Source organism: Sparus aurata, chromosome 4 (assembly GCF_900880675.1).
Source record: "Sparus aurata chromosome 4, fSpaAur1.1, whole genome shotgun sequence".
NCBI lineage: Eukaryota > Metazoa > Chordata > Actinopteri > Spariformes > Sparidae > Sparus > Sparus aurata.
Genome location: NC_044190.1, coordinates 2,149,149 through 2,158,712, shown reverse-complemented (window position 1 = coordinate 2,158,712; position 9,564 = coordinate 2,149,149). Strand labels below are relative to the sequence as shown.

The following is a 9,564-nucleotide window of genomic DNA, read 5'->3' as shown; positions in this document are numbered from 1 at the left end:
TCTGATCGGCCTGCTTTGATCTATTTTGAGAACTCTGATCAAAACCGATAGGGGCATTATCGGCTGATTGCGATCGGTTGCCGATCGTTCTGTGCATCTCTAATTATCACTTATTAACCTGCCGGGCACACAGTAGGTCTGGTCAACATGAATGACCTCGCTCATCACCTCTCTTAGTCTGGACGCCAGAGCTTTAGAGATGATTTTATAATCTCCACACAGCAGAGATACTGGCCTCCAGTTCTTAAGATCCTGCAGATCACCTTTTTTCTGCAGCAATGTGATTACTGCCCTCCTGCAGCTCAGTGGTAGTTGTCCTTTACACAGACTTTCCTGGAACACCTCCAGCAGATCTCCACCCATCACTGACCAGAAAGATTTATAAAACTCAACAAGAAGGCCATCGATGCCAGGAACTTCACCGGTTCCGAGACTCATTGCAGCAGTGTAGAGTTCCTCTAGAGATAGTTCTTTATCTAACACTGTGTTAGTGTCAGCATCCACACAAGGTAATCCAGAGTAAAAAGTTTGCGCCAAATCTTCCACATTCTCCTTTTTATAAAGCTCTCTATGAAAGCAGGTGGCATATCTGCGAATTTCAGGGGACCCTGTTATTGCACATCTGTCCTCAGAGCGTAATGAGTGGATGATCTTTTTCTGGCCGTTCTTTCATTCCAAACCAAAAAAATACTTTGATGGAGCATCTATCTGAGATGATTCATGAAACGAGAGCGGACCAGAGCCCCCTGTGCTGTGATGCCCAACAGGTTCAATGTGTTCTTGATCTTTGGTAGAATCTACCAGACTCTGTAGTTCTACTACTTATATCTCTAGGTCATGAAGAGACCTGGTAATATACTTGGTGACATTGCGAGTATACTGCTGACAAAACTGTTTGTTAAGACTTTTACCTAAATCCCACCACCGCTGTACTGAAGAAAAGCCAGACTTATTCTTCTGAAGTGAACACAAAAAAAAAATAAAAGCTTCTCTGAAAGATTTGTCGTTTAAAAGATGAGTGTTAAAATGCCAGTAAGCGCTGTGGAGCTTAATGTTCTGAATGTGGAAAGTGCACTGCACAAGAGAGTGATTGGACATGCCAACAGGAAATATCTGACAATTTTTAAAAATATTAAAATGATGCTTAAAACAATAAAAGCGATCAAGTCTTGCCAGTGAAATCAGATTGTCTCTGCAGTGACTCCAGGTGTACTGCCTGTACAAAAACCTTCCTGTTAAAACCTCTCCACACATCCTTTAGCTCACACGTCTCAATGAGCTGTCTAAGTCTGATGGATGAGGCCTGACGAGGCTCCAAGTGATTTCTGTCTAGTTTAGCATTTCCGGTGCAGTTAAAATCACCTCCCAGAAACAAGAAATGATCTGGACACTTTTCAATGGCCCGTTCAGGTGGCCCGTTCAGTGGCCCATACAGGTAGTTGATCAGCCAGCCCGGCACCGCCGGCTGAGCCCACCGGCTCAGCTGTCCTGAGGGCAGGAGCAGATCACATGTCCCTCGTCCCTTCAGCCAAACACTTCAGCATTTCAGATGTGGCGAACACAATGTAGCTGAAATTGTCAATTTCAAGGTCAGGTTTAGATCCTGTCTTTCGGGATCATGAAGACCTGTCTTCTGTGACACACCACGTATTTTAGTTTTTGTGACTTGCATCCCAAAAGCACCATTTTAATGGGAGGCGCCAGCTGCCCATAGCGCGACAACTCTTTGGCCAACTCCTCGTTTTTAATGAATGAAGGGCCCTATGATTTCCACGATCACGGAATCGCGGAATTGGCTGATTAAAACGGGTCGCACTTTATTTTACAGTACGTTAATAAGACGTAACGGGCCATACTTTGTATCAAATTAGACCAAACAAGATGCCAATAAGACTTAACAAGCTTTACTTTGTATCAAATTGTACAAAACAAGACGCTAATAAGACGTAACAAGCTTTACTTTGTATCAAATTATGCAAAACAATACACTAATAAGACGTAACAAGTCATACTTTGTATCAAATAAGACGTCACAAGCTGTACTTTGCGTCAATTTAGACAACCAGAAATAATGTAATCTTAATTAGACAGTATACAAGAAAATTATACCGTAATTAGACACCTTATAGCCTACCCAAATTATGCTGTAATCAGAAACTGCATATACAGTCTTATACTTATAATATAGGCTACTATACTTAGACACTATCATACCAAATTATACTGTAATTACAAACCAAACCGGAGATAGACACCATTTTACAAGATCTTAGTCATATCCGATTCAAAATACGCTAGTTAGACGCTATTCTACCCTCATTAACAAAATTGTACATTTAGTGCTACCAACATCGGCCTACAGCTTAATTAGACGAATGTACACATTGTATTGGCCACAGCCTTTATAATTGTCGGACAAAACACACAGAGTTCAGAGGAAAATACATTTATTTGAGTTTTATTTAACATAGTTTCATTTTCTTACAGAGTCATTTATTGATCATTATAAGAAAACAGTACCTTAACTAAAGTCAAACCATATCGTCCCTGGTTACCTGGATATTCTCTGGAGTCTTGTGGAGTTTGTAGGTGGCTTCCTCGACGCTCTGCTCCCATAGTTAAGACATCAGACCATTGTCACTATCCAACCCCAGTAACATTAGACCAGCTACTGAAGCTGCCAGGACATTTATCTTTATTTCCCACTATTAGACCCTTATTACAGTCTTATTAAACTTATTTACAGGGTAATTTGTGACACATTACAACAGAACTGTACTGTAAAATAAAGGGAAGACCTTCTCCCTGTTAGACCGTTATTACAGTGTTATTAGGCCTACTTCGGAAGTAATTAGTGGCACATAACAACAGAACTGTACTGTAAAATCAAGTGGTGCCACTCACGGTTGGACCCTTATTACCGTCTTATTAGGCCTACTTAGGAGTAATTAGTGGCACATAACAACAGAACTGTACTGTAAAATGAAGTGGTCCCTCTCACTCTTAGACCCTTTTAGACATTCTTAGAGGGTCGCTTTTCTGACCCTTGTGGACGGCCTCCAGCGCTCCAGAGTCCTGCCAGCACAGGGCTAAAGGGCGCTGTGTGGCTCACGATGCGTCACTGTGGCCGGCTCTTCACACAGGGCCCTGGGACCTCCACAGCTGCTCGTAGCCGAGCTCCAGCTCACGCTGCTGGTGAGGAGCTGATGGTCACTCTCTGGAAGTCCTTCTCTGGAGGTTTGCTGAGCTATTGAAGCTTTCAGAAAAACAACGTTATCTCCAAAATGTATAAACTTGTTGCAAACTTGCACAATGATGTCAGTGTCCGTCCAGGTGCCAGTGTCTTTATTTCACAGGAAAATACTGTGAATACTGCAAATACAACAAAAGACAGTCTTGTGTGAATACAGGCTCTCCAAACTGCTATCTTGACTGTCTACGCTTCCCAGCTGAGGGCATGATGCCCGACTGTCAACTGCTAACAAACACACAAACTACAACAAACAATAGCCTACAATACAGTCAACACAAACAAAAACACTTAACACGTAGATAGATAGATAGATAGATAGATAGATAGATAGATAGATAGATAGATAGATAGATAGATAGATAGATAGAATTACTTTAATGATCCCAGACTGGGAAATTATTTTGTTACAGCAGTAGTGGGTCCGCAAATAAAACACTTTGTACATAACATAAATAGAATCCAATATATACATAGTGTATATATACAGTGCACAGTGTGCTATAAACAATAAACAATAATAATATATAAAACAAAACAAAATATGCAAAATATACTATAACAATAATAATATATACAACAAAACAGTAGAGAGACCAGAGTTCTCTGTCAGGCAGAGGTGAGAGAGTTGTTGTATAAAGTGATGGATTGTGGCAGGAAAGATTTCCTGTATCTATTGCTATGACAGTGAAGCTGAAGCAGCCTTCCGGAGAAGGTGCTCCGCTGTCTGACCAGTGTGAGTTGGAGAGGGTGGAGAGGATTATCCATGTCCACAACATAGAATCTAACAAAGTTTGAAACTCACTCACTCCGTAGGTCACTCACTCAAGCTCGCTTACACTCACACACAGAGAGAGAGAGAGAGAGAGAGGGAGAGAAGCCGCTGCCTCATGGAGAACTCCACCACGCACATGAGTGACAATTACTTGGTGATATCACATCTGCATCCTCTTCTGCATACTCTTCTGTGGTCTCTTCTGTGTTGTGACCCTTGGCGCTGGGCATGTGATGTCTCTTGCCTCGTCAGCACAGAAAGGCCTGATTTTTTCATAAAGATAGGTCTGCCTGTCAATGTTCAGTCCAGGTGGGGCAAGGACAGGAAGACTGTCAATAGGGGGCAGAACCGCTGACTTGCGCAGTAGCTGGAATGCGACAGGTTCTGCATCACAGTGAGTTCTTGCAAGCACCACACCTGGTCTCTTGGCATCAAAGCTGTGACAGAATAAGCACATAACAGGGCATTTTAAACATGGCTAACTATTTTCTCATAAAACACTATCATGTCCATGAAATTATTTTTTATATGTACACAATGTGAAAGTTTCAATATAAATACCTGAAGTGCTGATAACTCTTGATCTGTGGGAGCTTTCGGAAGTTGGGACTCAGATGCTGCTGCCAGTCGAAGGTCTCGACTAACACTAACACTCAGGAGAGCTGTTTTCCACTACCTGATGACAAAAAAAGAACAGAAGAAGAAAAAAAGATCTTAAGTTAAACCTTTCATTGAAGCAGAACAGAGAACAGCACTGAAGTCATTCATGTTAAAAGCTCTATGTTGACTTTTTTTACACAAGCCCAGAACTGTTGAAAAAATGAAAACTAACCTCAGCGATGTCTGCCAAAGTGTTGACTCTGGTCTTCATGTATGCTTGCTTGATAAGTCCAAAGCCACAGTCAGTAGAAAATTTGGTGTGGCCAGCAGTAAGGAAGTGGATGTCAATTGTGTCATGAAGCTTGTGTCCAACCCGCCAGGCAGCGTACCAGAGCATGTAGTTGTTTTTGTTTTGCCCACTGCAGTTGCCACAATGAAGATCCACGTCTGTTTCTCCAACTCCGAAGTAGCTGAAGAAATTATGCATGAAGCTGATGACTTCATTGCTCCCCTTACTTGATGACATGCCTTCATTAATCAGGAAATTCACCTGTTTTTGCAGCCCTTCACAGGAGACACCAAAAAGGCCACATTTCCGTGTAGTCAGGAAGTACATTGGCCCAGGCTGCAGAGGGTTTGAGGGAAAGTGTATCTGAAGAAGACAGAGGGAGAGAGGGAAAGGGGATTAGATTAAATGAAAGACATTTGTTTCTATTCATAACTGTCTAATAAATACAGATATAGATTACTATATTGCTGCTATTCTGCATTTGCACTATTATTAGGCTACTTATTCTCCATGCACTTTATTGTACAGTAACGCTTGCCATGTGTGTCTGCTGCAAACCAAATTGCCCTTCAAGGGACATTTAATAAAGTGAAGTAAATGATGTGTGATAAATAGTACTTGCTGTGCAAAATCAAAACTGTAATGCATCCTGATCTTCTTGCTTGCTGATGGGGAGGGTCACAAAGACAACTTAGAGTCAGCACATGTCTTTCTGCAGGCAGCAGTCATCTTGTTGTACACAGCCCTCTCTTTTTGCACAAGGGCAAGATGATCGCGTTGCTTCTTGACCGCTTCAGACTTTCTATCATCTGGGAAGTTTGCACTTTGTACCAGCTGCTCGTTATTGTTTTGGCACTGCCAGCAGAGATCTGTACGTCGCCTGCAACTTCTGATGTATGGGAGAAGCTGGTTCCACAGTGCTTTGAAGCTTGATTTGCAAACTGCACGCTCATCTAAAAAAACAGATAATACTTACGATTAATTATATTGTAATTGCTAATATTACTTCACATTACTTCACATTACAAGTACTCAATTCGAAATAAATTTTACACATACCACATTCCTTAGCAGACTTCACGTAGAGACGCCAAACTGAGGCCTTAGACACATGGGTTGGCAGCAGCTTCACATGCCAATCCCTATGCCCAGGATGTTGGCCAGGCAGCATGATGGCATTGTCTTCTGCATAGTTTTTTATAAATTCCACAACTCCGTTGATAATGCTGCGGCTGATGAACCTGGCCGTGGCTGTGAGTGCTTCTTCCTTAACTGTGGTCTTGCCCCATTCTCCTCAAAGTGTTTGATTATATCAGCCAGGGTGTCTTTGCCAATTCTGAAAAAGGAAAACAAAGAAGTTTCACATCATGGGTCATACTAACAGGCACATTGTCACCTGACTCTGAATGTATTCATCCAAACTGTTCCTCAAGTAGGCTAGTTGCTAAACATTAGCATCACAGTCAATTCAAGCAATGCTAACAGGCACATTGTCACCTGACTCTGGATGTATTCATCCATACTATCCTCCAGTAAACTAGGTGCTAAATCATGATCATCAGTCAATTCAAGCATTATTCAAATTAATAGCAGATGCTCACATTATAAGACAAAACCTCCCATTACAGCTTAGTTTCGATGTGCATATAATTTTAAAACGACAGTACTGAGCTAGCTAATAACAATGTAGGCTAAGGTATAAACATGAAAACAAAAACATGAGATAACAGTTTGTAATCCCTGTGACTTTGTCTGCGACTTCCAATGAACACATAACGCTAAGTAGATAACTTGGATTTTAATGGAAACTCACCCCATAAGAAACTGAAAAGTATTCCTGCAGACTTCATTGCCTCCGATGGAATAAGTGGTCCGGGGGCGCTTTCTCTTCATCTGGGGTTTTTTGGTGGATATAGTCATGTAACTGAAGTAACTACTGTGCGTCTGTTTGCCTCGAGATGTCCAATTATTCGCATGTCCTGCCACTCTCTTTCGGCAGCTAGAGAATTCAACCGTATGCTGTACATAAGCTCTGGAGAAAGCGTGTCGCTACACGAATGTGTTTCAATGAGAGAGTTCTCCTTTATTCTTACGTAGCATTTGCAGTCAAAGTTATGGATTTTCTCCATTTTGCTGTCTTTATCCCCTTCACATGTTACCGTAGATATAGCGTCTGATATCTCACGCTCCAGCTCCTCTGCTGCGAGGCCGAGAGATTCTTCCTCGTCTTCATCTTCGGCTAAGGTCAGCTGTAGATTAGGTATGTTCTCCAGTGTAATACAGTCGCTTTCATCGTCAGTGCACTCATCAGAATCAGAGGTGAAATCGGCGTTGGAATAACCAGAAGTATCCGGCGTCTCGCAGTAGTACTGCCATAGTTTTGCGCTGTAACAGCCAGGATTTAGCTCTTCTGCTATGCATTCTTCCCGGTCCATCTTCATTCAATGATGAAATCACATGCAGCTTCCAGAAGTGGCAGAACTTATGCTGGGGGCTGCATAAGAAGCCATGCGGTTCGCTACTAATGTGCACCTGATTGGCCGAAAAAAAAAAAAAAACCTGTGAATGGTCAAAGGTAGCCAGTATGCAAATTAACTGTATCGCCGCACACGCCCAACAATGCACCAGCATTTCCTGAAACTCTAACCGATTTCAAACACAAAATGCATACTTTTAAGGCAACCAATACTGTTATCTGAAACATGGAGTGGCTTCTTCATGATCTCAACTTGCATATTCTGCAAAAAAATGAAAATCACTCTTTTAGAAAATAAACGATAGTTTCTTTGTTTATGTGAATTTCTCCCAGCCGACTTGCTGCTGGTTTTGTAGGGTTCAAAAGTCATCTAAAACAGATTAGATTAAGACTAAAAATAGGTTAAGGTAAATATGAAAATGATTTAAAATTTAGCTTCAAGTAGGTCAAAAGCCAAGTAAGATCATATTAACATTTAAAGGTCCCATATTATACTGTTTTTCATCAATTCCACACAGCTGTCAGAGGTCCAACAACACTCTATTCGAAATGCATTGCCCCAAACCCATCCATGGTCCTGAATTTCAGCTGTCTAAAAGTCGCTCAAGTTAGCTCTACTGAGCTTTACTGAGAGCAGGCTGTTTCTGTGCCTGCACCTTTAAATGCTAATGAGCTCCATCTGTCATCGCCTGCCTTGCCTGCTACATGCTAACTAGTTAGCCAATTTCAAGCTGACTTCACCATACTCGGAGGCAACTGTAAATACTATCAAAACGTGGTGACACTTACATGTGGCTCGGATGCAATTGCTGCATCCCGTATGGTTGGGACTGATCCTTTTACAAGGGTCAGTGTCGAGGCAAAGCCAGCTTTGTACTAACGCTCGTTACTGAAGCAGCCTTATGTGAAATGGTTAGCACATACATACAAGCTAACACGAACCGCAGCCGGCACGTTGTCATTAAAAATAAAACGCAAACACTGTCTCTTCTGTTCTTCTGAAGCTGGGACAGAATGTAGGCACTGATGATGAGTTTTACAACCAACAACAGAGCAATTTGCGTGACTAACTCTGAGCGACGACATTGCGAAACACTCCTATCTTACCGCTGGACACACCTAACTTCACCTCGGGATGAATGCCCCCCTCTCGGATATCTCCTATCACTGCGCAGAGAAGGCCTGCCTATGCAAATGAGTCCTTGCGTAACGTAACGAACGGAGCTGAATCTGAACAGCCTGTAGGAGCGCCGTTTTACCAGTGGGTGGGAGGCATTCCTCCTCATTCTGGGAGTTGGCAGGCTCCAGGAAGACCAGTTTATATCAGGGTCTCTGCAGGTTTGAACAAGTCAAATTTAAGACGTCGGAGTTGAGCCGAAGAAGGTATGAATGTCGCTTGACTCTGAGGCGGCATGTGAAAGCATGACTTCGCTGGAGACTTTTAGAAGTTAACTGATGTTTTTCTGATTTTGTGTGTGACACCAGCCCTTTCACACTAAGTGTACCCAAGTTGAGGGTCCTCTGGCAGAGAGTGCATTGCGCTTCAAATTCATTATTTTACAGCTCTTAACCAACTGAATTCTGGATGTTCAAGCCAACACTTGTTAAATATACACTTTCCCATAGTTGTAGCAGATTCCACAGTCGAAGTCTTTCTGGAACTGGTTAAGTGTGCGGCAATAAATTCCAACTGGGCTGTTGACAAAATGCCACTTATGTTCCTGATACTTCAGACAGAAAAACAACACACGGAGCTCACTGTGAATCTCACCAAACAAAAACAAAAAAGCAAAAAAGGTGAAGGCGGAAGCGGTAAATGAGCATATATATTTAAGACCTAACTAAATGTAATTTAAGACCTATTTGCAAAATATGGATGTATTTAAGACTTTTAAGGCCTTCATTTTAGATACATGAATTTAAGACTTTTTAAGGATGCGTATATATATATATATATGTAGAGACCAGAGAAAACTTGTTTTTCATAATATGGGACCTTTAAATGGTTTAAGAAAATACTGTAGTTTTAAAGGAGAAAATAATACAACATTTTGTGAAGACCATTTAATATAACCCAGTGAGTGATGTTATTTCAAAGAGACTGAATACCTGTCGTTGATGAGTCTTACTCGCTTTTGCTACTTATATCTTATTGTCTAAATGCTAATTTCTCC

At 41.6% G+C, this 9,564-nt stretch overlaps 1 long non-coding RNA gene across 2 annotated transcripts; it reads right to left on the bottom strand.

Annotated features, from left to right (window-relative positions):
• Positions 1-3,974: 3,974 nt before the first annotated feature.
• LOC115580630 (uncharacterized) lies at positions 3,975-5,258 on the bottom strand. Of its 2 annotated transcripts, XR_003983889.1 has the most exons (4): positions 5,176-5,258; positions 4,858-5,095; positions 4,587-4,701; positions 3,975-4,462 (listed from the first exon to the last, which is right to left on the bottom strand). It is a non-coding gene; the product is annotated as an uncharacterized LOC115580630 (long non-coding RNA). The 2 variants fall into 2 exon arrangements; XR_003983888.1 differs by having other exon boundaries at positions 4,858-5,258.
• Positions 5,259-9,564: the final 4,306 nt, after the last annotated feature.